Raw genomic sequence first — 16,328 nt, 5'->3', positions numbered from 1 at the left:
AAGATTCGGATTCACTCTGTCCTGCTTTTGCTGTATTATTATTCACTCGTTACCCCCACAGCTCTTCCATTTCAGAAGCTATCTGAACCATCACTGAAGACGCACAATAGTTGATATAGTCACTTGTTCATCCCCTTCATCTCTCCCTCTGTTACAGAAACTCACATCCCCAGAGTTTGAGCATCTGAGACATGCTGTGACACTGTGTATAAATGCACAGATCTCTGAGTACTGTAGGAAACTCGAATTCTAGGAATTCCACCGATTTTGTGAGCCTTGCACCTCTCCCAAAAGTGCGCAACATGAGAGTAACACAGCTAACAACCCACTGGGTAAAGATGTAATTTCAAAGTCTAGTTTTGATTTACATTTGGTTGAGTTGTCAACTAATGTGAATTCAATGTGAAATCAACAACAAATATCACCATGTCATTTGATTTAGGTTACAATCTGGGTGATAAACAGCCAGTTCTCTTATGTTGATTACTTTTTTCAAATCCAATCAGTTTTCCACGTTGACTCAACATTAGCACATGGATTTTTTTTTTAAATGATGTGGAAACAACGTTGATCAACCAATTTTTCGTCCCAGTGGGAAGAAACTTCACCATTATGAAAAGGGAGACTTTTTCATCTTTGAGAAACTTTCTGGCAATGTACCCTGGGGGTTTGAAACCGGTGCTGGACTATTCCTGGACAGAACAGTTGAAAGGTACCTAATATCCTGGACAATTCAAGGTGAGATAGCCATAATCTCTTACCTCCCACACACACACGTATTTGGGTATAGGAATGCAACAGCCAGTGTTCGCTCTCTCTCTCTCTCTCTCTCTCTCTCTCTCTCTCTCTCTCTCTCTCTCTCTCTACTCTCTCTTTCCCTACTCCCTCTCTCTCTGAGTGAGCAGTATGGTGCGGGGTGGTGTGGGGAGGACAGGCAGGAGGCATGTCATGAATAATGCAGATAGGCACTCATTGACAGAGGAGCACCAGTACACTCAGGTGTGTCTTCTCCTCTCTTCTCTGTTTCTCTATTTTCCTCTACTCTCCTCGCTCCACATCGCTCCGGTCCGTCGGGAATCAACAAACCTTCACTCGCATGCCACAGTTTATGCAGCATCAAGGAGTAAATTGATTTCCACTCAACACATCTTGGCACGAATGTCACTGCTCTGGGAGTTTGATATTTATTGTGGACCCAAGAATGTGGAATGGAGCGTGTGGCTTGTGTGTAGCTTGCATGTGTAGTGTGTGTGTCTGTGAGCATGCGTGCCTGCCTGCATTTGTGTGGGTGCCTCCCTGCCGGTCTGCCTGTGTCAGTGTGTGTGTGACAGTGTCCCTGGCTAAGATGTAGATTCCATCTCTTGATGTAACTGAGGGATGGCGGTGAGCCAGCGGGAGCGAAGCACACAGCCAAAACAACACTGCTCCTTGTCGACAGCTGTTAAGGGTCCTCTCCGCCAAGCGACCAGATCTTATCTGCCACGCTGACAAAAGGAAACAACGACACAGCAGCAGCACACATTTGCATGAGAGTCAGGAGGTTGTTCGCCCCCTGTTAGCTAATGAATGCACATGCATCAGTACAGGTGACCTACCTGCTGAACAGAACCAAGCTGTCAAGCTGTGCCAGGCGTAGTGGGCTGGGCAGGAGACACAAGGTGATGGGGCAGTGTCTGGGACAAAGGACGCTTTGAGACGTGAGAATGCAAGTGCGTGCTCTCACACATACACGCACAGATGTGCACACAAACACACACAGATGGCGTACACACACACACAGATGGCACACACACACACACACACACACACACACACACACACACATACATACAGTACACAGTCTCACTCCACAACCGGAGAGAAAGTGTGGGACACCTTGAAATCACTACGATTCATAATGTCAATATTGAGGGATCTCAGAGCTATTATCTAATGACAGCATCAACATGTAACTTATTCCCTCATCACTTGAGGCAAGATAAAATAAAGTGAGATGATTTAAACATCTTTATGACTAACAGAGAAAATTATTAGTTAGCTTTTTCTATATGCTGAAGTCACAGCACAGGATCTATTTATTAGGATACTCATAAAAATCTGAAAATCATGTATTTTACTAGGAGAGACAGTACTTTTCCTTTGCAAACTCTGCATGACTCTGTACACAATCGCTAATTTGAGTTTAAATGATTAGCAAACATTCCTTCCCTGACTGAGTCATGGCAATTATTAAATTGCCGAAAAACTATTCTACTGAATCATGTAAAGTAAGTATAACACATCAGTGGATATAATAAGAAGACTGACGAAAAAGTGGAGGTAAGAAGAAGACTGACGAAAAAGTGGAGGTAAGAAGAAGACTGACGAAAAAGTGGAGGTAAGAAGAAGACTGACGAAAAAGTGGAGGTAAGAAGAAGACTGACGAAAAAGAACAGATGAGCTTTAGGCCTAGTTCATATTGTCCGGTAAAACAGTAGGTTGTTGCTATGGTAGAAATAGACGTAACTATTTTAGAGAGGGTTGGAGGCCATGGCATGGTTCATTAACATATAGAATGGGATTACAAAATTCCTCTGCATAGCCCAGCCATGATTCATAAAGTCTAATACATTACAATCTATCAGGATATACGATGTGATCATACTTAAGGATTACCATAGCTTAAATTACAACACCCCTTCCAGCAGCTTACAGTTTTAACCCTGAATGAAGGATATAATGATCAATTGCAGATCACAGGACATGAAAACAAACAACAAGCCATATGCTATAGTTAAAAATGTGAGAATTATGTGATCCTGAAGTGTAGATATGATTTTCTCATTTTAAATGACAGCCATTGTTTTCACTTTAAATGCCTTCTGTCACTACAACTGAAAAAAATGAATAAATAAATGACAAAACAGACAAATGTCTAGCTCAGAACATTTGGTGCTCTTTCAACGCTCCTTTGCCACCCTAGTGGCTTTGCTTGCTACTTCAGCTCTAAGTCCTCAGTAATACATTTTGAAAATGCACTGATAAAAAGTTTCAACCCTCTGATTTCAAATACCACAGCCCGTCTTGCAAACGATTCCACTTATTCCACAAGTGATAGCTGCAATTCTGCTGTGGTCATGTAGCTATATATATACAGTTGAAGTCGGAAGTTTACATACAATCAGTTTGGAGTCATTAAAACTAATTTTTCAACCACTCCACAAATGTCTTTTTAACAAACTATAGTTTTGTCAAGTCGGTTTTGGCAAGTTTTGGCAAGTCGGTTAGGACATCTACTTGTGCATGACACAATTTTTTTCTTCCAACAACTGTTTACAGACAGATGATATCACTTATCACAATTCCAGTGGGGCGGCAGGGTAGCCTAGTGGTTAGAGCTTTGGACTAGTAATCGAAAAGTTGCAAGTTCATACCCCCTAGCTGAAGGTACAAATCTGTCATTCTGCCCCTGAACAGGCAGTTAACCCACTGTTCCTAGGCTGTTATTGAAAATAAGAATTTGTTCTTAACTGACTTGCCTAGTTAAATAAAGGTAAAATAAATTAAAAAACAATTCCAGTAGGTCAGAAGTTTACATACACTAAGTTGACTGTGCCTTTAAACAGCTTGGAAAATTCCAGAAAATTATAGTCATTGCCTTTAGAAGCTTCCGATAGGCTAATTGACATCATTTGAGTCAATTGGAGGTGTACCTGTGGATGTACACTGCTCAAAAAAATTAAGGGAACACTTAAACAACACAATGTAACTCCAAGTCAATCACACTTCTGTGAAATCAAACTGTCCACTTAGGAAGTAACACTGATTGACAATACATTTCACATGCTGTTGTGCAAATGGAAAAGACAACAGGTGGAAATTATAGGCAATTAGCAAGACACCCCCAATAAAGGAGGTTCTGCAGGTGGGGACCACTTCTCAGTTCCTATGCTTCCTGGCTGATGTTTTGGTCACTTTTGAATGCTGGCGGTGCTTTCACTCTAGTGGTAGCATGAGACGGAGTCTACAACCCACACAAGTGGCTCAGGTAGTGCAGCTCATCCAGGATGGCACATCAATGCGAGCTGTGGCAAGAAGGTTTGCTGTGTCTGTCAGCGTAGTGTCCAGAGCATGGAGGCGCTACCAGGAGACAGGCCAGTACATCAGGGGACGTGGAGGAGGCCATAGGAGGGCAACAACCCAGCAGCAGGACCACTACCTCCACCTTTGTGCAAGGAGGAGCAGGAGGAACACTGCTAGAGCCCTGCAAAATTACCTCCAGCAGGCCTCAAATGTGCATGTGTCTGCTCAAACGGTCAGAAACAGACTCCATGAGGGTGGTATGAGGGCCCGAGGTCCACAGGTGGGGGTTGTGCTTACAGTCCAACACTGTGCAGGACGTTTTTCATTTTCCAGAGAACACCAAGATTGGCAAATTCGCCACTGGCGCCCTGTGCTCTTCACAGATGAAAGCAGGTTCACACTGAGCACATGTGACAGACGTGACAGTCTGGAGACGCCGTGGAGAACGTTCTGCTGCCTGCAACATCCTCCAGCATGACCGGTTTGGCGGTGGGTCAGTCATGGTGAGGGGTGGATTTTTTTGGGGGGGCCGCACAGCCCTCCATGTGCTCGCCAGAGGTAGCCTGACTGCCATTAGGTACCGAGATGAGATCCTCAGACCCCTTGTGAGACCATATGCTGGTGCGGTTGGCCCTGGGTTCCTACTAATGCAAGACAATGCTAGACCTCATGTGGCTGGAGTGTGTCAGCAGTTCCTGTAAGAGGAAGGCATTGATGCTATGGACTGGCCTGTCCGTTCCCCAGACCTGAATCCAATTGAGCACATCTGAGACATCATGTCTCGCTCCATCCACCAATGCCACGTTGCACCACAGACTGTCCAGGAGTTGACGGATGCTTTAGTCCAGGTCTGGAGGAGTTCCCTCAGGAGACCATCCGCCACCTCATCAGGAGCATGCCCAGGCATTATAGGGAGGTCATACAGGCACGTGGTGGCCACACATACCACTGAGCCTCCTTTTGACTTGTTTTAAGAACATTACATCAAAGTTGGATCAGCCTGTAGTGTGGTTTTCCACTTTAATTTTGAGTGTGACTCCAAATCAAGACCTCCATGGGTTGATAAATTTGATTTCGATTGATAATTTTTGTGTGATTTTGTTGTCAGCACATTCGATTATGTAAAGAAAAAAGTATTTAATAAGAATATTTCATTCATTCAGATCTAGGATGTGTTATTTTAGTGTATTTCAAGGCCTACCTTCAAACTCAGTCTCTCTTTCCCACATCATGGGAAAATCAAAAGAAATCAACCAAGACCTCAGACCACAAGTCTGATTCATCCTTGGGAGCAATTTCCAAATGCCTGAAGGTACCACGTTCATCTGTACAAACAATAGTATGCAAGTATAAATACCATTGGACAACGCAGCGTCATACCGCTCAAGAAGGAGACACATTCTGTCTCCTAGAGATGAACGTACTTTGGGGTTAGAAGTGCAAATCAATCCCAGAACAACAGCAAAGGACCCTGTGAAGATGCTGGAGCAAATGGATACAAAAGTATCTATATCCACAGTAAAACGAGTCCTATATCGATATAACCTGAAAGGCTGCTCAGCAAGGAAGAAGCCACTGCTCCAAAACAACCGTAAAAAAGCCAGACTATGGTTTGCAACTGCACATGGGGACAAAGATTGTACTCTGGTCTGATGAAACAAAAATAGAACTGTTTGGCCATAATGACCATCGTTATGTTTGGAGGAAATAGGGGAGCCGAAGAACAACATCATAACCATAAAGCACGGGGGTGGCAGCATCATGTTGTGGGGGTGCTTTGCTGCAGGAGGGACTGGTGTACTTCACAAAATAGATGGTGTCATGAGGCAGGAAAATTATGTGGATATATTGAAGCAAAATCTCCAGACATCAGTCAGGAAGTTAAAGCTTGGTCACAAATGGGTCTTCCAAATGGACAATGACCCCAAGCATACTTCCAAAGTTGTGGCAAAATGGCTTAAGGACAACAAAGTCAAGGATTGGAGTGGCCATCACAAATCCCTGACCTCAATCCTATAGAAAATGTGTGGGCAGAACTGAAAAAGCACGTGAGAGCAAGGAGGCCTACAAACCTGACTCAGTTACACCAGCTCTGTCAGGAGGAATGGGCCAAAATTCACCCAACTTATTGTAGGAAGCTTGTGGAAGGCTCCCCGAAACGTTTTACCCAAGTTAAACAATTTAAAGGCAATGCAACCAAATACTATTTGAGTGTATGTAAACTTCTGACCTACTTGGAATGTGAAATAAAAGCTGAATAGTCTCTCAAAAGCTGAATAGTCTCCTAGTCTTCTGACATTTCAGATTCTTAAAATAAAGTGGTGATCCTAACTGACCTAAGGCAGGGAATTTTTACTAGGATTAAATGTCAGGAATTGTGAAAACTGAGTTTAAATGTATTTGGCTAAGGTGTATGTAAACTTCCGACTTCAACTGTACATAAATATACAATATATAGTGGAATTGCCTTTCAGATTGCTCTATGCAGCATCCAAATAGCACATCTACTGATTGGGGCCTTCAAAGCAAAAAGAAGCCAACACCACATCATCCATCAAGAGTATTTTGGCTTTGAGGAGGAGAGTAAGAGAGAGTGAGAGGGAAAGAAAGGAGCAGATAGAGAAAGAGGGAGATGGAGAGAGAAGGAAAGAGACGATGGAGACAGACACAATAGAGAGGGAAAGAAAGTGAGATGGGAAAGAAGAAGAGGAGCGAGACACAGAAAGAAAAAGAGAGGGGTGAGAGAGAGATATCTGTCCCATTGAATTAACCTGGCAAAGTGTGCACACCACTCCATCTGAGTTTGACCCTGATTTAAGAGAGGGGGATTCACTGTCAGTCAGCTGCTATAGATTTCCTATTAACTTCATATTCATTCGGGCTGTACAACACAACCCTGAGCCGCCTATAGGAGTGCTGAATCAAGATGTGCCATGACAGTGATTGATATGCTGTGCCAGAACACACTAGAGCCTCCTCCCCGTAATGGATGGCTCATGATACAAGACCAAAAAGTGCAATTATCACCTCTTAATTTCTCATCTCTCACCGCTAATTGTAAACAGTTATTATTCTTTTTTTTCAGGTGGACATGAGGGAGGCTGAAAGAGCTTCTAGGAAGATGCAGTGATTGTCATGCTCAAGCCCTGACTTTGTGACTGTGCACTCTCCGAATTGAAGAGACACAGTTTGGACATTGATTGACTGGGCTGATGATGAAACGCAATGTCCTGGAATTGACCTGACCGAACCGCTCAAGCAGAGGGAAGTTGACTGTCCAACACCACCACCTGCAAACTTTGTTTCCCTCCAAGACGACCGCAAAAACTAAAGTGCCTCTGCAGCATTCCCCGTCACTCTCTGTTTGCACACCGAGACACTTAAAATTAGGTATTTTTCATAGCCTTCTAGCATCTCCCCCAGATCCATGCCACTAGATCAGGATTCCATAACAACCTGCATGTACAAATTTACGACACCAGGGCTTTATTGACTCTGAGCAGGGAGATTGAATAGCCTTGTTTTCAAGGCACAACATCAAAGGGAAGTGCTGGCTTCAAGGTCTTAATAGATTCTGCCACAGCAGAGTGGGGAAGGATTTTTACTCCCCTACTGCAGAGACACTGGACAAAGGCAAGCCTCTTATTCACTCTCTGTGCTCCTTTTCAATATGACTGCTATGGTGCCTCCCCCAGTAAAAAAAAGTATTCTCTCTTTGTCATCCTCTGTCTAACACTGAAAAACAGGCAATTTTCTTGAGATATTTTACAGAAGAACCCGCTGTATGTTTCTATTGAGCTATGATATTTTGCAGTGTCCTTGGACCCAGTTATGAAAGCTATAGCCAATAGTGCTGTCTAGATTGTCCTGTCTATTTTAGCAGGGAAGTGTCAATGACAATGTATGTTCCCCCCGGACTCGAACATGGCCCTGCAACTCTAGAGATCATGTTTTAAGTCCCTGCAGACGACACTACAGTGGTAGGCTTGATTACCAACAATGACGAGACAGCCTACAGGGAGGAGGTGAGGGCCCTCGGAGTGTGGTGTCAGGAAACAACCTCACAGTCAACGTCAACAAAACAAAGGAGATGATCGTGGACTTCAGGATACAGCAGAGGGAGCACCCCCCTATCCACATCGACGGGACAGTAGTGGAGAAGGTGGAAAGTTTTAAGTTCCTCAGTGTACACATCACGGACAAACTGAACTGGTCCACCCAAACTGACAGAGTGGTGAAGAAGGCGCTGAAAACACTCACCCACTCTTGTCACTGAAAACACTCACCCACTTTTACAGATGCCGGGCTGTATCACCGCCTGGTACGGCTACTGCTCCGTCCACAACCGTAAGGCTCTCAGGAGGGAAGTGAGGTCTGCACAACGCATCACCGGGGGCAAAGTACCTGCCCTCCAGGACACATACACCTCCCGATGTCACAGGAAAGCCAAAAAGATCATCAAGGACAACAACAACCCGAGCCACTGCCTGTTCATCCCGCTATCATCCAGAAGGCGAGGTCAGTACAGGTGCATCAATGCTGGGACCGAGAGACTGAAAAACAGCTTCTATCTCAAGGCCATCAGACTGTTAAACAGCCATCACTAACATTGAGTGGCTGTTGCCAACATACTGAGTCAAATCTCTAGCCACTTTAATAATTAAAAATTGGATGTAATAAATGTACCACTAGTCACTTTAAACAATGCCACTTTATATAATGTTTACATACCCTACATTACTCATCTCATATGTATATACTGTACTCTATACTTTCTACTGCATCTTGTCTATGCCGTTCGGCCATCGCTCATCCATATATTTATATGTACATATTCTTATTCATTCCTTTACACTTGTGTGTATAAGGTAGTTGTTGTGAAATTGTGAGCTTACTTGTTAGATATTACTGCGCGGTCTGAACTAGAAGCACAAGCATTTCACTACACTCGCATTAACATCTGCTAACCATGTGTATGTGACCAATAAAATTTGATTTGATTTTAAAGCCCACTATGTTAACTATTTGTTATCATTAAATGTCCTGAATAATGGATTGGAAAATATGTTGGGTGTCGTGAAATAGACTAGGTAGGCTATCCTACACAATTGTGCACAGTAGCCTACATTGTTGTCCAACACATAGAAACATATGAAAACATTATCTCATTACCTTGATTATTTCTCTGTTAAATAATCTAGGCCCAACTGTAAATCAAGCAGACAATAGCAGATAATCAACATAAATGTAGGGGTGTTGGATTAGATCCAACGCGGATCACAATTGTCTTCACTTGCGCAATGAATGAGACATCAACATATTCTTGACATTCTTCCAAATAACGTTTTCCCGCCCTGGCTGTTTTTGCATGGAATGCTACAGTGTTCCACAACAGTTGTTTGTCACTTGACTGTCTTTCAGAAAAATATTTCCTGGATGATGGATGATAGTCAACAATATCACTAGGCCTAACTAAACAGCTGGATACCAAATGCCCTCCCAACATGTGAGGTCTGTATCTATATACGTACATGTTAGGTGAATATTTCTGTAAGAAGCATTTGATTTTGCAATTGCGTACATCATTTTGGATTTGGGTGCCAATAAAAACAGTTTCAATGGACTAAAATATCAATATGAACATTTGATAAAGTGGTGCTGCAGTTAATAGTGCACCATCTCATATACTGAGCAATACATTTGTCCTGCTGATGGCTCATAAGGGGTTGATGGGTTTTGTATTCAGATAATTGATTAGACTAGATCAGATCACACCTAGCCTACTGGTCAATCAGCTCATAGTTGTCTGGACACTTTCCTATGTGCAGCGCATGTCAGTCATATTTCCTTATATTTTTTAGAATACAACTGGGAGCCTATTGGATACAGACTTTACATAGGCTATTGGTGCTGATCCCTAATATTCCTCAAATCTCTGGAATTATTTAGTATGCTGCCGACAAACAGCTGGGCAGAATATCTAATAATTAGCCTATCCTATAAACTCATCACAACTATGCTGAAAATTAATGAATTTGTACAGCCCTTGTACAAAGTGGGTGGGGTTATATCCTTCCTGTTTGGCCCTGTCTGGGGGTGTCCTCGGATGGGGCCACAGTGTCTCCTGACCCCTCCTGTCTCAGCCTCCAGTATTTATGCTGCATTAGTTTATGTGTCGGGGGGCTAGGGTCAGTTTGTTATATCTGGAGTACTTCTCCTGTCCTATTCGGTGTCCTGTGTGAATCTACAGTGCCTTGCGAAAGTATTTGGCCCCCTTGAACTTTGCGACCTTTTGCCATATTTCAGGCTTCAAACATAAAGATATAAAACTGTATTTTTTTGTGAAGAATCAACAACAAGTGGGACACAATCATGAAGTGGAACGACATTTATTGGATATGTCAAACTATTTTAACAAATCAAAAACTGAACAATTGGGCGTGCAAAATTATTCAGCCCCTTTACTTTCAGTGCAGCAAACTCTCTCCAGAAGTTCAGTGAGGATCTCTGAATGATCCAATGTTGACCTAAATGACTAATGATGATAAATACAATCCACCTGTGTGTAATCAAGTCTCCGTATAAATGCACCTGCACTGTGATAGTCTCAGAGGTCCGTTAAAAGCGCAGAGAGCATCATGAAGAACAAGGAACACACCAGGCAGGTCCGAGATACTGTTGTGAAGAAGTTTAAAGCCGGATTTGGATACAAAAAGATTTCCTAAGCTTTAAACATCCCAAGGAACACTGTGCAAGCGATAATATTGAAATGGAAGGAGTATCAGACCACTGCAAATCTACCAAGACCTGGCCATCCCTCTAAACTTTCAGCTCATACAAGGAGAAGACTGATCAGAGATGCAGCCAAGAGGCGCATGATCACTCTGGATGAACTGCAGAGATCTACAGCTGAGGTGGGAGACTCTGTCCATAAGACAACAATCTCAAACAAATAAGACAACGTATATTGCACAAATCTGGCCTTTATGGAAGAGTGGCATGAAGAAAGCCATTTCTTAAAGATATCCATAAAAAGTGTTGTTTAAAGTTTGCCACAAGCCACCTGGGAGACACACCAAACATGTGGAAGAAGGTACTCTGGTCAGATGAAACCAAAATTGAACTTTTTGGCAACAATGCAAAACGTTATGCTTGGCGTAAAAGCAACACAGCTCATCACCCTGAACACACCATACCCACTGTCAAACATGGTGGTGGCAGCATCATGGTTTGACCCTGCTTTACTTCAGCAGGGACAGGGAAGATGGTTTAAATTGATGGGAAGATGGATGGAGCCAAATACAGGACCATTCTGGAAGAAAACCTGATGGAGTCTGCAAAAGACCTGAGACTGGGACGGAGATTTGTCTTCCAACAAGACAATGATCCAAAACATAAAGCAAAATCTACAATGGAATGGTTCAAAAATAAACATATCCAGGTGTTAGAATGGCCAAGTCAAAGTCCAGACCTGAATCCAATCGAGAATCTGTGGAAAGAACTGAAAACTGCTGTTCACAAATGCTCTCCATCCAACCTCACTGAGCTCGAGCTGTTTTGCAAGGAGGAATGGGAAAAAATGTCAGTCTCTCGATGTGCAAAACTGATAGAGACATACCCCAAGCGACTTACAGCTGTGCTTGCTGTTTGGGGTTTTAGGCTGGGTTTCTGTACAGCACTTTGAGATATCAGCTGATGTACGAAGGGCTATATAAATACATTTGATTTGATTTTGATTTGATTTGCTGAAGCCAATTATAACGTTTGAGTAGGCTAGGTTTATTCAAGGAAATATAATGGGCCTAGTTTCATTATATTGATAAATAGATTTTATAGAGCAAATTGAAAGAAAATTAATTATTACAAGATTGAAATAACTTTGTTGTGCATTAATGAATATATTGGTAGGCTTATGAATTAGATTGTTTGAGTTATTCGCCCCAACCCTGTTTAATTTATTCTGTCTTTTATTTGATTTCACCTTTATTTAACCAGGTAGGCCAGTTGAGAACTGTTCTCATTTACAACTGCGACCTGGCCAAGGTAAAGCAAAGCAGTGCGACAAAAAACAACACAGAGTTACACATGGGATAAACAAAAGTGCAGTCAATAACAATAGAAAAATCTATATACAATGTGTACAAATGGAGTAAGGAGGTAAGGCAATAAATAGGCCACAGTAGCGAAGTAATTACAATTTAGCAAATTAACACTGGAGTGATAGATGTGAAGATAATGATGTGCAAGTAGAAATACTGGTGTGCAAAAGAGCAAAACATTTAAATAAAAACAATATGGGGATGAGGTAGGTAGTTGGATTGACTATTTACCAATGGTCTGTGTACAGCTGCAGAGATCGGTGAGCTGCTCAGATAGCTGATGCTTAAAGTTAGTGAGGGAGATATAAGTCTCCAACTTCAGCAATTTTTGCAATTCGTTCCAGTCATTGGCAGCAGAGAACTGGAAGGAAAGGCGGCCAAAGAAGGTGTTGGCTTTGGGGATGACCAGTGAGATATGCCTACTGGAGCATGTGCTACGGGTTGTTATAGTGACCAGTGACCTGAGATAAGGCGGTGCTTTATCTAAAAGGAAGGCAACGAATGCAGAGCATTTTATTCAATATTCTGCCTAATGAACAAATGTATTTTAACTTCATAAGTGAACCAATATATAAGAGCCTTCAGACAGGTTAAAACGAGTTTTCCCATGGAAGAAATATGACAGCCTTCACTTCCCCATGGCGCCACCAGCCAGCTGGCATTCCCCAGCCAATCGCGCACACACGGATGAGAGTTGCCAACAAAGGAGTTCACTTCTGCTGTAGCCTTTGCTGTAAAATATAACTCGTTGCGACGGTGCTTTGGAGGATGGTGTAGTACACGGTGTGTACACTAGGTATGGGGAAGGGTCTCTCTCTCTATCTCTCTCTTGGGGGATTGGAAACCAATTGCAACCCTTCCTCTCTCCCCTGATCAAGTTGAGCTAGAGACTCAGGCCTGTCAACACTCCTTTATCCTGGCTCTAATGTTGATTTCACATGGGAGATGTCTTGCATTTCCACTATTATACACCATCCCCATCCAAACAGAGACTCTGTAGAGGAATTTTAATCTGTCTAACTGCTTAGTTATTCATCGTTCCCCAAGGGTAATTGTGTGGCGCCACATGGTAGAAAACGGGTCACATACGGCAAAGTAAAAAAGAAAAAAGAACATCCTATACAGTAGAATTGCTTTTAGTCTATTCTGTACAGTATGAGTAGGAGAGTAGAGTAGAGTCAGTTGAATAAAAACATTTATGCCTGAGATTCTAAAGCTTTTCATTTTGACTAGTTCGTTGAGGTAGGTACGTTGAATAGTCCTGCATTCCCCCAATGTTATCTCCCATCCCGAAGATAGCGAGTCAGCCCTATATACTGGGACAAGTTGTCAGAGTTGTCTCCTGTCTACGTTTTGATCTCTACATTTTGGTTATTTTCTCCCCATGAAAAAAAACATAACCTCCAGGCTATGGCACATCAGAAGTGGCATCCTGGGCATTCACTGGCAATCTACAATATTGTCAAGGCTGTTTAAAACTAAATTGGATGAGTATTTTTAAGTCTAAAATATATTCATGTCTATTTTTCACATGTTATTGTATTATTATTATTATTATTATTATGTTAATAGCAAATACTGTGTCATCAAAAAGTGAATCCCATCATCAGATAGAAAGACACAGAGGGAGAGAGAAGGAGAGAAAGGGGGTAGACAGAAGATCTGTCTTGAAAAACATGTAGATTTGTCAATGATCTGCACATCTTGTTTTCTCAGGGCCCCTGCAGTGAGCTTAAAGAGAGAGAATAGCCTGCAAGGCAAGAAATAATGACAAGTAACATCACTCTGATCTGTGAATGCCAGTATTGATATTTACTTCAGATCAATTGGGAAAAAGTGTCTATCTGAGAAAGTCGGCAAAGAGCAAGTGTTTGGCATTGAGACAAAGTGCAGCATTAGGTAGAAAAATAATAATAACTGCTATCATGTTTTTTTATTTAGAATAACCGCAATCATATCTACTACCACCCTGAATGTAGAGTGCAGTAATAACCAAAAACCTTGACTAGAATGACATATAAGGTAGGCTGGATATAAATGCTGATAACGTTTTTTATTTTTGTATTTTTTTAATACGAAAAGCCAGAGGCACACTCCAACACTCAGACATCCTTCACAAACAAAGCATTTGTGTTTAGTGAGTCCGCCAGATCAGAGGCAGTAGGGATGACCAGGGATGTTCTCTTGATAAGTGTGTGAATTGGACCATTTTCCTGTCCTGCTAAGTATTCAAAATGTAACGAGTACTTTGGGTCTTAGGGAAAATGTAAAAAGTACAATATTTTCTTCAGGAATGTAGTGAGGTAAAAGTAAAAGATGTCAAAAATACAAATAGTTAAGTATTGTACAGATACCCCCCAAAACGACTTAAGTAGTACTTTAAAGTATTTTTACTTAAGTACTTTACACCACTGGTGCCGACAGAGGAGAAATCAGCAAACCAGCAGACAGACACTCAGGGCACAGAGGACCAGAGCTAACCATGCGTAGTCCAGAGGGACAATAGCACTAAGTGTATAGAAATGTCCTGATACTTTCCCAACCAGCGGCTACTACAGGGGCACCACTGTAGTACAATCCTCAGGGATAGACCACTAGTGTCTTTGATCTCCATTTCAAAGAGACACTGACTTCCCTCTCTTTTCACTCCTCCTCTCCCCATGCCTTGTTATATAATATAATCTATCCACTGGTACAAACCACAACTTGATCAATATAATAAAATTCCACTCTAAACAAACAAATTGTGTTATGCACACTTAGGTATTTTCAAAGAGAAACCAAGGACGATGTGAAACCTCTAATAAGGGTCCATGACACAGCGAAGGAAGGATACTAAAAGCATGCAGCATCTTTATATGTATTTCACTATTTATTTATAGCACAGAGGCATGGGAAAGAAAGAGGTGGTGTAAGGTGACGCTATCCTAATATGGACGCAGTAACAGATAGTTGCTTGTGTACTGTATGTAGGCTTACAATACACCCCCCCCCCCCCATCCATCCAAACTGGAGTCAGGGGTAGACGTAACATACATATCTTTACTATGATATGTTACATTTCATATGCTACAGTATGTATTCATTTGTGGATGTCCATCATTATTTTCGTATGATATGTCACGAATTACAATTTGTATGATATGTTAAGAATTTCAATTTGTTGTGGCTAACTTTAACTAGGCGTTAGAGGTAGGAGTTCAGGTTATGGGTTAAGGTAAGGGTTCGGAGTTAAGGTTATAGTTAAACTCAGGGTTAAGGTTAGGAGTTAGGGTTAGGGGTTAAGTTTGGGTGAAGGGTTAGCTAACATGCTAAGTAGTTTCAAAGTAGCTAAAAAGCTAAAGTTGTACGTGATGGGATTCAAACACGCAACCTTCGGGTTGCTAGACGTTTGTGTTATACACCCATCCATCCTCCATGACTAGCCTCCCTCGTTTGTAACTATGTTACTATTTTACATCTAGTCTTTGAGGCCATTCTGATTACTCACAACTCCTTTTGTTTTTGCCTTAACTAACCTTACCAAGCATAACATATCATACTAATTTGAGGGTAACAGATTTACGTTTACTATGTTACATCTAGTGTTTGAGCCCATCCATCCTCTCCGACCAGCCTCCCTCCTTTTGTTTTTAGTTTAAATAACCTTCTGTCTTATGTAACCATACCAAATGTAACATATCATACTAATTTGAGTGTTACAGATTTACATTTACTATGTTACGTCTTTGAGGCCAGGCTAATCCCTCACACCTCCATTGTTTTTGGCTTAAGTAACCTTCTGTAACCATACCAAACGTAACATACCATACTAATTTAAGTGCCACAAATGTACTTTTACTATGTTACATCTAATCTTTGAAGCCAGGCTGATTCCCCACACTTCCAAACAAAATCCAATTCCAGCACATTCTCCATTCTGCTCTTCATTTTGTAAATGAATTACATTGGAAAGGTGGAAAAACAAGCTGGCATGTTTCTCCATGCTCTCTGTCTCTGACCTTTCCATGCTGTTTCTGTGTAGTGAGACTTAATTGTCCAGAGTGAGAGCCAGCCAGCCAGTAGGCCGCACATCATCAACAGACTGGGAATTAAACAGGCAGTGAATCCAGCAATCTGGAGGCTGCATGGGAAGAGAATGGGCTGTTTAGATTCAACGTGGGCCAA

The 16,328-nt window shown here is 42.0% G+C and overlaps 1 protein-coding gene across 4 annotated transcripts in view; it reads right to left on the bottom strand.

The window, feature by feature from the left end:
* The window catches only part of LOC110537515 (delta-sarcoglycan), a 345,704-nt gene that overhangs the window by 68,149 nt on the left and 261,227 nt on the right, over nucleotides 1-16,328 (bottom strand). The window lies entirely within an intron of this gene.

The sequence above is a fragment of the Oncorhynchus mykiss genome, chromosome 12, assembly GCF_057628025.1.
Source record: "Oncorhynchus mykiss isolate SJ-2025 chromosome 12, ASM5762802v1, whole genome shotgun sequence".
NCBI lineage: Eukaryota > Metazoa > Chordata > Actinopteri > Salmoniformes > Salmonidae > Oncorhynchus > Oncorhynchus mykiss.
Note: the sequence above shows the minus strand (reverse complement) of the source record. Positions and strands in the feature narration are given on the sequence as shown.